Source organism: Arachis duranensis, chromosome 5, assembly GCF_000817695.3.
Source record: "Arachis duranensis cultivar V14167 chromosome 5, aradu.V14167.gnm2.J7QH, whole genome shotgun sequence".
In the NCBI taxonomy this organism is placed as follows: Eukaryota; Viridiplantae; Streptophyta; class Magnoliopsida; order Fabales; family Fabaceae; genus Arachis; species Arachis duranensis.
Window position 1 is genome coordinate 17,683,437 of NC_029776.3, and position 14,218 is coordinate 17,697,654.

The window sequence follows — 14,218 nt, forward strand, 5'->3', positions numbered from 1 at the left end:
AAATTTAACTCGCGGTGACCCCCGGCAGCCGCAACAAATGATTGGTAGGTTTTGCTTGGTCTGATACCGGCCTCATCGTTATTCTCTATCATACGACGAATGGACATGCTTAGTTCCCTGTGCTGTTTGAGCATCTCTGCTTTGCTTGGACAGCAGGGGTGTGAATGATCCAGCACAACCTTTGAAATGATCCAAGAACCGACATCCTTCAATGTGCGTATATAAATTCTTGCAGGACAGTTTAAACTGGCTGTCGGATTGGTCTTCTCGGTTGGAGATATTTTAGATTTCCATTTTCCCTCTCTACTACATGTAATCAGTTGATTCTTAATCTCGTTTCCCTTCCTATTTGTGCACTGAACTCTTGTAGAGAAACCTGCAGCCTTGGCGTAGTTCCTGTAAAATTTTCTGGCATCTTCAAGGGTGGTAAAGGTCATTCCAACCTTCGAAACAAGCTCGTCATCAACAACCGAGAGAGGCTGCACAATACACCGTGTCAGAACTGTGAATACACCCATAGATATGATTCAAATACACCCAATCATCACTACAAGGTTTTTGTTTATTTGTGGCAGTTTTTTTTCTATTTGTGGAGGTTTCAAACCCCCTCAAAAAGGATTGTGGCAGTTTCCAAAACCCCCAAAATTTGAGGTGCCACGAGCTTTTTTGTGGCGGTTTTTCACAACCCCCACAATATCATTTAGTGGCGGTTTTCTATCCTTTTTGTGGGGGTTCTGTGCTAGCATTTTGTGACAGTTCTTGGTTAATTTTTGTGGCAGTTCAAAACCCCCACAAAAGAAATTTTTCATTTAAAAAAAATAGCTATTCTGTAGGGGTTTTAAACCTCTACAAACCTATCAATATTATTCTTAAAATATTAATCTGGATGTTAGAATTACATTATTATACTAATCATTTACTATTTAAAAGAAATACTTAGGCAAGACATTAAAAATGTAAAAGAAAATTAAAATATTACATATTTAAACAAAAGAAATACTTAAAAAACAATCAATATAATACATTACCATCATTTTTCAATCACATTAATTACAACAACAAAATATTAAAAATAACATGTATTAAACATATAATAATTAGAGAACACTATGTACATAAATATATATCTCAAGTGAACTAGTGTCCAAACCAGCACTAACCATTTCTTCTATTCTTTTTTGAATCTGCAGATTACATATTTTCTATTTCAGCTACTGAAAAGCAATAAAGAAACAAATACAAAAGGCTAAAAATAATTAACATCAAAATTGAAAAGAGTACAAGTACAAACCTCAGAGATGCATGTTGTTCGAACTCATTTTCAAGGGCTTCAGATCACAAATCAGTTGCATTTACATGTGACTAGTGCTGAAATAGATGTAGAAGGATTATGCATTAGCATTTGACTTATCATTAAAAGGCAAATAGATGAAATTATTTATATGTTGAAAAATGCATGATAATAAACATTGTGTAAGTGACACATTAACATGTGACTAGTGCAAACTAATTAGCATGCTCTGTTCAAATCAAGATATATAAATGCAGCTTTTTGCAACTATATAAATCAAGATATATGTAAGTCACCATCAGTGGTTAAAAGTAATGTGAATGTGTCCAAACCAATCAACTACAAGCACACTGCAAGAAACTATACTACCAAATTGATCATGAAAGTAGAAACATTATCATTGATGGGATCAATACAAGTCGTGTCAAATCAAACCGAACCTAAGATAGGCAGAAAAGCCCCAATAGATTGAAATACAGAGAATTATAAGTTGTCATTGATCCTTACACTTGATTGATTCAGCTATGGTGCCGTTTAACTATTTATCGAGCAATTAACTATTAGCAGAGTTTTTTATTCAAGAGAGAAAAAGGTGCAAATTACCTTGAAGAAGACAAAGAACGGGACAGCAGAGACGGAATAAGCCTCGGATATCTCTGGTTGTTCTTCCACTTCAACCTTCACACCAATAATCAAGCAAAATCAAGCACACAGTAAAGTAATTGAAATGAAAATGGAGGAAGTGGAGAAGAAGAAAAGTAAAAAAGCGAATCCTTAAGAAGTGGGCGTGAGGGAAGTCAGTGGATAAGTAACAGACTCCTAGCTGTACAAGAATTGAAGGAACTATTATAGTATTAAAGAAGAAGAAAATGCTAATTATGATGCTAATTGGAAAGTACCTTTAACATCAAAAAATGCTTGTTGATTGTGCTTGTACTTCCACCAAAGAACAAGGCCGAAACCGAGAACTATAAGGCAGAGACATCCATTATTGATGTCGGCATAAAAACAATGACACAATTTCACAATTAATTTGAAAAAAGATGAAACTCTTGAGAGATCTTATTCTTACCTTCAGTGCCATTTAAGTTCATGGACATTGACTCATGCCACAGCAGTTTGGTTCTTTTCTAGTTGCACAAACAAGGGAATTTCTAACAATGCTAAAAAAAGATTAACAAGAAAAATAAGAAAATTCTCTTGTGCTATTATTAATTTTAGCATGTTTTACACATATCAAAGCAAGAAGTTTTACAGCTAATATTAAGGCAAGAAGTTTTACAGCTAATATTAATTTTAGCATGCATCTAAATTCTAGATTTTGTACCAAATATAACAACATCCAGGCTTTTATTAGGCATATATTCATATATAAGTAATTTCTCTTCATTAATTAATGCAATTTCATTCTTAAATTCTTTGATCCCGTGTCCAAAACCGATTGAGAGCCTCTTAACTACTATTCTTTGTCCATTTTCCAATGTACCCTGCCATTTATCAATTGCAAATTAGCTTAAAGTTTTTCATTTTGCTATTCTAATATCCTTGAAAAAAGTAATATGTTTCTTACCTTAAACACAGATCCAAAACCACCTTCTCCAAGTTTATTTTTGTCTAAAAAGTTATCAATGCAAAAAGCTATAACTGATAGGTCATACAATAGAAGCTCTGGATCCTCCTCTTGTTCTTTCTTGATATGATCCATTAATTCTATATTGGTCTCTAAATTATCTTAAGACAAATTAATAATTACTCTCCATTATAATGATAATAATTCAATAAGTTACTGCATAATAAAAAAAGAAAGGAGAATTATTTACCTTTCAGAGTGGCCTTTTTTCGTCCATTCCATATCAAACATGAAACGAAGAGCATGCCACATAATACGCCAATTGTGACCCAAACTGCAATTCGTATCTTGCCCTTGCATCCATTTTTTGTCTCTTGAATTGTTTAATGTCACAGTACAAAACACAAAGATAAACCATATGATATAATTCAGAATTAGAGAAAGATTAAGAGCAGTTTAAGGCCAAGTAAATGTATTACATACCTAACTCTGAAGCAGGAAGTCTAATATAAAGATCTTGGCCTGCATCTGGTAGAATCTTCAAGTCATTAAGATCACCAAACCACAAAGCATATTCTTTTATGGCATGAGGCTAATTACTACAAGAAATGAAAGAAAAAACACATCAAAAGGCAGCTTCAAACCTTATAAAGGAAAAAATATGAATAATGGAAACTGGAAAGCAACTAGTCATTTAGCTCTTGCACTTTTATTGGTATTTGCAAGTTCTTTCACAGGGAAAAAAAATCAAGAAGGATAAACAATCTTAAGCAATAGCAATAGCTATTTATTTCACTAGGAACGAGGCCAATCATCAGTTCATCACTACAGTTGTAATAAAGTGAAGAATTTATATTCTTTCAAGCAATTCCTAGTGAAAACAAATCTGCATCGATAAAAGAGAATAACCTCTAATGAAAACAATTGAACCTAATGATCACCTAAACTATGAACCCTAACACCCTTTTTACTTCAAGAAAAATCAAAATTTTTAATAGAGAATAACAATTTTCCATTTATGTCTCTTCACCTTTATAATATATCAAATCAACTTAACTTAATATATCAAATCAACTTAACTAAATATATATCAAATCATCTGCCTTGGCCTGAAAAATTTACAGAAGATAAGAGTACATTAGAACATAAGAAGTAGGATTTGTGTATAACTTTGCTAAAACTATATCATCAAATTATCACAAAAACTAGTATCTTTGAAAAAATTTGAAGAATTGAAGAAAGCAAAGAACGAGAAAAAATTAGGAGCAAATCCTCATTGTAATGACTCGACACGACATGAAAATCAGTCCACGAGATCTGATAGCTTTAAACATATCTTCAATCGAAGCTTACAGAGACTCACTAGCTCGCCTTCTTGATCTCCTCAGCTAGCACTACCGAATTCGCGCCCAAACCACACCATCGAATCCGTGCCAAAACCGCACTCTGAGTGCTTTAAGCCGCCGGAGGAAAAGCAGAACCAGCGGCACAACCCGTGGTGGAAGACGACGTAGAAGCAGAAGATTTAAACCATTACCTCAACAATTTGAATCAAATCGTCACTAAGAGGTCAACAAAAATTCAGAGGCTCCACGATCTCCATTCATAACTCCAGCGGCAACGTTTTGACGGAGGATCGGAGACGGCGGTGGCAAGGAGATGAATGGCGGTGGCAAGGAGATGAACGGCGGCAGTGACATGGAGATTTTAGGGTTTCACAGAGGTTCCTCTTCTCTCTCTCTCTCTCTCTATTTCTCGCTTGAAGCCCAGTTCTGAATGTTCTTTTTTTTATTTCTTGTTTTGGGCTGATATTTATTTGGGCTAGAAGTTTTTTTTAGTATTGATTGGGTTGTGGGAGTTATTGTTAATGATTTAGGGAGGTTTTAAAAATAGTCACTATTAAAATATATTATGGAGGTTTATAATAACCCCCACTAAAAATCTTCCACAAACAAGCAAGAATTTTGTAGTGCATGTCTAATATGATACACCCGAACCACAACAACTCAACTACAGAATAACCTTTAAAGCCATAAACTGTCAATACACAGGCTGCAGAATACACCATGTCAAAAACTAAAAACACATCCAATCATGTCTGATATAATACACCTGAACAACAACAACTCAATTAAAAATAACAAAAAACCAGTAAAGTGTATATACACCCACACTTCTAGCTAAAATACACCCAAAGAAGAATTGATCTACACCCGAGCGTCTGCTATAAATTTCAGGTAATTAATCAATGTTCAGCAATTTTTAAACTACACAATGCTATACAAATTACTGTAAATCAAACCTCAGGAACTTCGTTAGATTCAAATTCATAATCCACTTCGCCTGGATTCAGCTGACAATCTGAGGTTGAATGATCCATTATCTTCAAAACGAGTTCAAACTTTGATTTCAGAAAACAACAAATCAAAAGAGAAAACGAAGCTCGAGTTGCAGAGAGAGAAAAAGATAACGTAAACGAAGAACATACCAGTGAGAAAAGGAGAGGAAAAGATCGATGGAGAAGAATGAGGGAAGACGCGCGAGAAGAAGAACAACCAAATCTCAAAATAACGAAAACGAAGAAGGAAACAAATATTTTAAATTTGGAAGTTAGACGCGGGATGTTATATAGCGCGTGTAATCAACGTACGTGGAGCAGCGCGTATTTTGATTTTATTGTTTAATAAACTTGTAAAGCATACAAGCCCTAATGGCTTGTATACAGAGCTTTTCCGTTTTTAATATATATAAAATATTTTTAGAAAAAATAAAAATAATAAAATGTAATATTTGTACTAGTGTGACTAGAAGAACCAAAAGAGTAGTTCCGTTCATAATAGCCAAACGTTCTTATTTAGCTTCTTTGTTTCTTCGAACAAAGGTGATATCTTATTCTTCAACAAGACGAAGTAATAGCTTATTTAGCTTATTTAGCAAATGAAACTGTTGATTTCATTAATATACACAGTAACACGTATTATGTATAAGAAACACACGTTTGAACGCGCAGATATTTTCTAAGGCATTGTATCATGCATGTGACCATAATTAAGTTACTAAATCCATTCCATGCAAAGTTTAAAGTATAATATACATGTATCCATCCCATGCATTCAGCAAAGAGAGAAAAAGAGAGACTGGCGGATGCCATCAGCAAAAACCACAACCTTTCTAATAACCATACAATGTTAATCAAAGCAACTGCAAATTATAAGAATGAAACTAAAGAAAGCTTTACCTCCCTCCACTAAAGACAGGTAGCTACCAGTTGAGACCATGATATAAATGAAATTCAACGTTGGAATAGGAATAATATAAGCATTAATAAAGAGTGATATAGCATCCTAATGGTATCTATAGATAATCTATTAGTTCAAGTGGTGCATAAGAGTCAAATGTTAGAATATGTAGGAAAGTCGATCTTATCCTCTCACAGAAATTTTACACCCCAATTCTTGATTTTGATTCATAAACTATAAGAGAGAGGAACTGTTTACACAGCTAAAGATCATTGGAAAGCAAAAGAATAGTTTATAATTTATTTCGAAAAGATTACCTAGTCCAAACATGCTTGTCTTTTGGACTGTAATACGCTCAACTTTAGATCTTCTAATCTGACTCAAAGCCTGAAGATCTTCTTGCTTGCCCTTAAATTCGAGGAACTCACCCAACACGTACTTATTGGCCTTCAGTTCCAACCTGCAGGCCAAGCAATTTATTTTATTAGTAAAGAAGTCTGATTTGGAAGCATTAAATGATTTCCAAGTTTGATTTTTGCCTATTCATTTCTTCTTTCAATGAACTTGGTGATCCTGCTTTTTTAATTAATTTTTCATTTAGATCATTATCTTCCTGGCTAAAATGAATCCGTGTAATGCAGTCATTTACTTTGAAGAAAAATTTCTTGTTATTTTCTTGACAATAGATAGTTTCATTGTTCTCTAATATTCTTGACAACACTTCTCTGTTCACTCTCTCTTAATCGTCCTGTTTCTTGTTGTTCAATAATCTTCACATAGTATTAAGAGCTTGAGATCCTTGGTTTTCTTTTCTTTCTTTTCAATGGCCCTTACCATTGCTGATTCATCTTTAAATTCCAAACCCCTTCTTTATCCAATCCCAGATAAGTTGAATGAAAACAACTTTTTTACATGGCAGCAGCAAGCACTATTTGCAATCTTTGGTCAGAATCTTCAAAACCACATCCAACCCAATCAGAAACCACCTCAATTTGCCACTGATGCTGATAGAGCTGCAGGTACTGTTTCGACATCATAAACTGATTGGAATCTGCAGGATTACAATCTAGGTTCATGGCTTTTAGCATCAGTGGATGTCGCTTTTCAGAATCAGATGGTGCATTGCAAGACTGCCTTTGATATTTGGGAAAAGTTACAAGCTCATTTTGCTTCCTCAACCAAGGTCAAATCTAAACAGTTCAAATCAGAACTCAAGACTATCAAAAAAACCAATCTTTCTGCTTCTCAGTATGTAGCAAAGATCAAAGGAATAGTTGATTCTCTTGCAGCAATTGGATCTCCAATCTCCCATGATGATCACATAGAAGCTCTATGTGATGGTCTTACCGAAGAATTTGCTCCCTTTGTTATTACTGTGAAAGCAAAATCAGATATGTACACAATCAATGAAGTGGAAGTTCTTCTAATATCTCATGATGCTATGTTGAAAAAGTTTAAACAAAATTCTTCAACTCTTGCTCAAGTGAATTTAGCTCAGTCTTCATATTCCCAAGATCACCAAGAATCTCATTAGTGTATCTCAATTTTGTTCAAATAATAACGTTTATTTTGAATTTCATCCGTTTGTTTGTCTTGTTAAATCACAGGTTACCAATGACATCCTTCTACAGGGACATCTTAGAAATGGCCTCTATGAGTTTCAAGGCCTCACTTTAAACAAATTTGTTCATAATATTTCTACATATCATGCTTCTGTAAATCAATGTAATGCTTGGCCATCCTTCCAATTCTATTGTTAAAGCTGTGATACAATATTGTAATATTCCTTTTAACATCAATAAGAATGATGTTTCTGTAATGACGGCTGCCTTGCTAAAATGCACACATTGCCCTTTGCTGATTCTAACACTAATAAGTATAATTCTCCTCTAGAATTAGTGTATGTTGATGTATGGGGACCAGCCCCTGTGACTTCTAGAACAGGCTTTAAATATTACATCAGTTTTGTGGATGCCTTCACTCGCTATACCTGTTTATATTTGCTACACTCCAAAGCGCAAGTTTTCCAAATTTTTGTTCAATATAAGACCTTGCTTGAAAAACAAACTGGTTCATCTCTTAAAACTTTGCAAACTGACAATGCAAAGGAGTTTCTCTCCAATGCTTTTCATAATTTTCTACAGGAACATGGCATCATGCACAGACTCTCGTGTCTTTATAGAAAATGTAGAAAATTCTGAAAAGCATCGACACATAGAAATGGGACTTTCTCTTCTAGCTTCTGCTAAGTTACCTCCACACTTTTGGGAGGATGCCTTTTTGACAGCAGCATTCCTCATTAATCGCCTTCCCACAAAAGTTTTTGCTATGAAAACTCCTTATGAAGTACAACATCATAAAAAGCCTGATTATAGCATGCTCCATGTGTTAGAGACCTTTTACACAGAGTTGGCACGTTGCATTCTAAGCCAATGCCTAACCTATGGTTTCTACACTTAAATTAACAGCTACAGGTTCAGACTTGTTTGAGGATGCAACTCTATATCGATCTATAGTTGGAGGACTTCAATATGCCACTTTAACACATCCTGAGATTGCTTTCGTGGTGAATCGTGTGAGCCAATTCATGCAGAGACCTCTCCAACACCATTGGAGTTTTGTCAAACGGATTTTAAGATATCTCTCAGGTGTAGTCCACAAGGTCTTTACTTCACTAGAAATTCTGATTTTAGAGTCCTTGCCTTTGCAGATAGAAGATAGAAGATCTACGGGTATTGTGTATTTTTGGGCTCCAATCCTGTGATCTGGTCTAGCAGGAAACAGAGTTCTGTGAGCAGATCATCCACCGAACCTGAATTTCGATGCCTTGCTGATGCTTCTGCAAATATTGTTTGGCTTGGAAATCTTCTTCGAGAACTTCACATTTTCTCACCAATTCCTCTGACTATCTTTTGTGACAACCTTAGTGCGGTTCTCTTAGCTGCAAATCCCATTTTGCATAGTAGGAGCAAGCAAGCACTTTGAGGTGGATCTTCATTTTGTCAGAGCCAAAGTTAACAACAAGCTGCTCTTTATAGTTCATGTCCCTTCTACCTCTCAAGTTGTTGACATTCTTACTAAACCTTTATCATTTGCCAGCTTTGACTATTTCAGAAGCAAACTTAGACTTCAATCCTTAGAAGCCTTGAGTTTGAAGGGGGCTGTTAAATAGATATCACCTCCAAAAACAGAAAAATCAAGAGTGTCTTGAGAGTTAGTTTTCTGTTTTTGTCAACATCAAGAGAGTGTTGATGTTAATAAACCTTCCTGCACTACCGTAGTTTATAAATAGTGGTGCAGTTCCTTGTACAGTGGTTACATTTAATTTCTTTATAATCATTTGACAATAGATAGTTTCATTGTTCTCTAATATTCTTGGCAACACTTCTCTGTTCACTCTCTCTTAATCGTTCTGTTTCTCGTTGTTCAATAATCTTCACAATTATCCTTTGGTCCTTGTAATTACTTTATGATAGTTTCTATCCGTCTCTACGCTTTGTTCTTTACTTTTATATGCATTGGGTTGAGCGTTATACACAAATTTTTGCACCTGTACTTTGTACAGGAGCCATACTTGCAAGTACGACAACTGGTTGTGGTTCGAAGAAGCTGCTACATGCATTCATTAACTTCACATTCAAACAAGTCTACAGTGAAATGTTCGATCAACCTGACAAGTGGTTCTTGATTTCCCCCATTTATCTTTGTATCTTTAGTTGAACCACAAATAAAATGTTACTGCTATCTGTATTTAACAAAATTTATAGGATTAGAATGAAGAAAAATATAGAGCAATTCACCACTAAGATGTATAGGTCCCATTTTTTCATCCGTTGGGCCATATTGTTTTTGGGGTTCTCTGGCCACAAACACATTGTTTTTTATCGAATAAAAGTTTAGTTATATAAATTGTAAATCATTGTTTTCGAACTAGTGAAACTAGACTTTCCCATCAGATCACGGGGACCTCTTTCGTTTATTATCTTGTTTTGTTTAAGCTGTACTATATCTTATTTCGCTCTTCATAATTTGTGGAATCCTTAATTGATTCATGGTACAGACATAATTTTATGCAAATCTAAGGTTGGTTTGTGTTGTTGCTCGGTTTAAATTTGATGGTGATTCGACTCAATGGCCTTAGGCCATGCTAGCGGAGTGGGACCGATTGATATTAATTTTTGTACTAGAAACTGCTGGTACGGGTTGTGAGGTGGATCAGGAATTCAACGGTCTTGGGTGATGACAGGATCGGATCTTCTTGGAGTAGCACAGGTGGTACCTGCAAAGACACTCTGACGTTCAAGTTAGAATGAATCCAAGAAGTAGGTGAGAGTTAAGGATGTGTGTCGTACTTGAGGAAGCCCTTGTCCCTTTTTATATAGTCCGAGGTAGTTATTTTATCTTGTTAGCTAAGATAAGGGAAATGTTTGAATTTGAATGATAGTTAAGGGTTTATGGTTAGCAGGCCGATTCGGACCCGGGTAACCGGGTCGTGATTGTTTCGACGGGAGACCCGGAGACTGGGTCCGGACAGTTGCCCCCGGAGCGAGAGAGTAAGTGGGCTTGGTCTCGCCGCTTAGAAGTGCCTGCTTGGCCATGCAGCCATGAGTCCAGGTGTCAATGAGCTTGGCCTGGGCGAAAGAATATCGTCCAGGGTTTGTGGTCGGGGCCGAGGATCCGGGCTGTGCATTTTGACCGTTTATGGGGATTCGCTTTTTAGGTCTGGGAGTTTTCCTGTGTCGTCGGGAATGGAGTGATGAGGTCTCTAGATCAGGGGCCCGTGCGTTTTTAGGTCACTGGACCGTCGCGCTCCTTTCAAGGAAGTTTCGCTCATGGCTTCTCCCAAGGCGTCATAATGACGCTTAACAAGAGGAGAGAGGGTCTCGTTGTTTTTCTTTTTTTTTTTCTCTCCACCTTTTCGTGCTTTCTTTTTTTGAAACATTTGGGGGAGGGGGTTTTATTCATCTTTTATTGTAACTGTTTCTTCTCCTTCTTTTGCTCTCTCATTTTCTTATGAACATTATCTCTAAATTTTTTTGACGTTGTGTTCCATTTGAGTTTGCTGGTGGGCTTGTAGTGCTGCGTCACTCTACTTTTGTTGCTTCATTTCTGTTACTCTCTAAGAACTAGGTTGGTAACTTTTCCGTTGTGATCATTTATTCTGCTTCTCAATTTTTGTTTTGTCTACTATTTGTGCTGTTGCATGCTTTTGTGTTTATTAATGGAAAAATGTTTGATTGGGGTATCACGTTTGGTGTATTTTTAGGAATTTTTTGTAGGATGCTTCGATTGTAGTCTTAGTATGGTTTAGGAATTCCCTATATGTTTCTATTTCTCGGTAGTGGGATGACAGTGAAAAATTCTATTTAGATATAGGTATGGTGCGACGGAGGAGAGTCCAGAGGAACCCGGGTCCTATCTTTCCGGCGGGGGCGTGCCGAATCATTACCATTGGTTAACGTCTGACGTCTCGGGCACACCTTCTCCACTGGATGAGAGGGACCTCCAAAGGCTCCATGATGAAGGGACTGTTTTGGGAGGTGGTGAGGCGACGAGCCAGTACGAATTGGTGCTTTTCGACGAGGATGAGAGGGTTTGCTACCTCAACTTGCATTCCCCTCGTGTCTTGGACTGGATTTGAGTGCATGAGCACTTGTTCACTAAGTTAGGGATTCGACTACCCTTTTATTAATTTCAGATGGCTCTCCTGAATTGGGTTTCTGCGGTGCCATCTCAACTGCACCCGAATAGCTGGGCGGCTATTCAGACCGGTGAGCTGGTGTGTGATTTCTTGGAGTTGCAAGTTCGGGTTGAAGTCTTTCTATCTTTCTTCCTGTGCACCATTCCGCACAAGGAGGGAAAACATAGTAAATGGTACATCTCTCGGGCCGAAACGAACTGCGAACTCTTCGACTTGTTTGAAGACTCGTTTCACGAATTGAAGGCGAAATATTTTAAGGTATGTCCTATCGAAGGTTGTCATCATTTCTAGCTTTCGCCGGCAGGGGAGCGTCGGATTTGCCTGTATTTGAACTTTGCAGCCGGTGCTTCTTATATGACGAGGGTGACCTATAAAGGACTGTCACCCCAAAAACAAGGAAATTGCTGACGTCTTGTTGGCTCTTTTTAGGGATCAGCCTTTGAATCATCGTGACATGATGGGGATCCCGAGGTGGGCAAGTCCTATGTTGGTAAGTTCTTGTTTGATTTTTCGTGCTTAAGTGTCTTCCTTCTGATCATGTAACTTATTCATTTTTCTAGTTTCTTTGTTTTGTAGTTGGAATGGCTAACGGGTTGACGACGTTGCAGCACTTGAGGGCTGCTTTTGTGGAGATTCCGAAAGATGGAGTTGGGGGTCCTCTTAGTCAACCCCTCCGGCAGCTTCCGTCCTCAGTTACCAGACAGTCTTGCAAGAGATTATCCAAAAGGGGGTCACTGGGGACGATGACCTGATGAAGATTCTGATTCCAGAGACTTATCAAAAGCGCAAGCAGGTTTAAGGTGCTGAGGGGGTCAACACAGGGATGGTTACTCCTTGCGCGATGGATCGTTCCTTTGATGCCTCGGATTTTATTGATCGGCACATGTTGCCCGGTACCAACGAGTTCTTTGGTGTGGAATTTATAACCACGGACTAACCGGCAAGTACACCGGGTCATACCAAGTAGTACCTCATGTGAATGAGGGTCGATCCCACGAGGATTGATGGATCAAGCAACAATGTTTGAGTGATTAGCTTAGTCAGACAAATAGAAAATGGTGTTTTGAGAGTTCAAACGCATTAACAATAAATTCAGATATCAGAAAGCAAGCAGTAAACAGGTTGTAAATAATATATGGAGAAACAGTTAAGGTTTCAGAGATATCTATTTTTCGGATTGACTTTTCTTACTATCTATTTTAATAATGCAAGATTTAATTCATGGCAAACAATAAGTGACTAAACCTTAATTCCTTAGACCTTTTTAGTCTCCTCTAACTTTCATCTACCGCCAATTCCTTGGTTACTTAATTCCGATTAGAGGGTGAAGTTCAATTCTAGTTATATGCCACAAAATCCCTAATTATCCAAATATAAGAGGATTATATGTCATGTATCCTGTTAAGTCCAGAAAATTAGAAATTTAGGAGAAATTGTTTTCAAGCTGTTGTTCAAGTAAAGAGCTTTTCCAAGTTATACAAGAACTCAATTAGAACCAAGGTCATACTTCTGTTCCACCCAGATTCATAAATTAAAGAACGAAAATAATTCTTGAATTATAAATCACTACATGAATTAAAATAGAAAAATAATATTATCAATCCATACAATAGACAGAGCTCCTAACCTTAACAGTGGAGGTTTAATTGCTCATGGTTCAGAGAGAAAACTAGGATCCAAGTAAACTGTAAATTGGAGAATAAGGTAGAAGAGAAGAGCCTGAAGGGCTGATTCTTTTTTTCTTTTATATCTAGTCCTAATTAATGTAAAATATATTTCCTAAAACTAACTAAGATCTTTTCCTAATTATCAAAAATAATAAAAGTTTAAATCAAATAACAAAGCAACATCCTGTCTGTCAAAGTAAGCCTCTAAGGCAACAAGTGCAATATACAAAAGTGAGAGAGATACTACATCAAAATAACCAAAATACAAAGATAACAGCGATCCTCTACTCTGTCACCATCCTGTAAACACCAAGATGGGTTACGACATGCATCTGAAAAAATAACAACAACATATGGTATGAGAACCAGAGGTTCTTAGCATGGTAACAGTGCCCAATAAATAAGATATAAGGTTCCAAGACGCCAAAGGCAATCCTAGAACTTCACACCGATATAAAGATATTCAACTTATAAAAAAAACTTAAACCATAAAAAGGTTATCTATCTTAAGGAATTTTTAATTCTAAGAGAAACATCACTGTCCCACAGCCTTCGTCAACCTATCCTCCATGCGATCCCATCGCCACCGCCTACTGAGCCTCCTCAATCCCAGCAGAAAACACAGATAAATGTAAGCAAATAAAACACAGGTAATATACATTTACATCAAGTAATTCAAGAAGCAAGTAAGCATGTTACACATTTAGGCAAAAGATGCAACTAGGAAAAGCAAGCAAACAGATAGAAGAT

General features: G+C 36.7%; 1 long non-coding RNA gene across 2 annotated transcripts; it reads right to left on the bottom strand.

The window, feature by feature from the left end:
- Nucleotides 1–894: 894 nt before the first annotated feature.
- Nucleotides 895–4,497, bottom strand: LOC110280991 (uncharacterized). Of its 2 annotated transcripts, none has more exons than XR_008009486.1 (8): nt 4,225–4,497; nt 3,345–3,460; nt 3,112–3,234; nt 2,364–2,454; nt 2,191–2,259; nt 1,895–2,114; nt 1,292–1,368; nt 895–1,184 (listed from the first exon to the last, which is right to left on the bottom strand). It is a non-coding gene; the product is annotated as an uncharacterized LOC110280991 (long non-coding RNA). The 2 variants fall into 2 exon arrangements; XR_008009485.1 differs by having other exon boundaries at nt 4,215–4,497.
- Nucleotides 4,498–14,218: the final 9,721 nt, after the last annotated feature.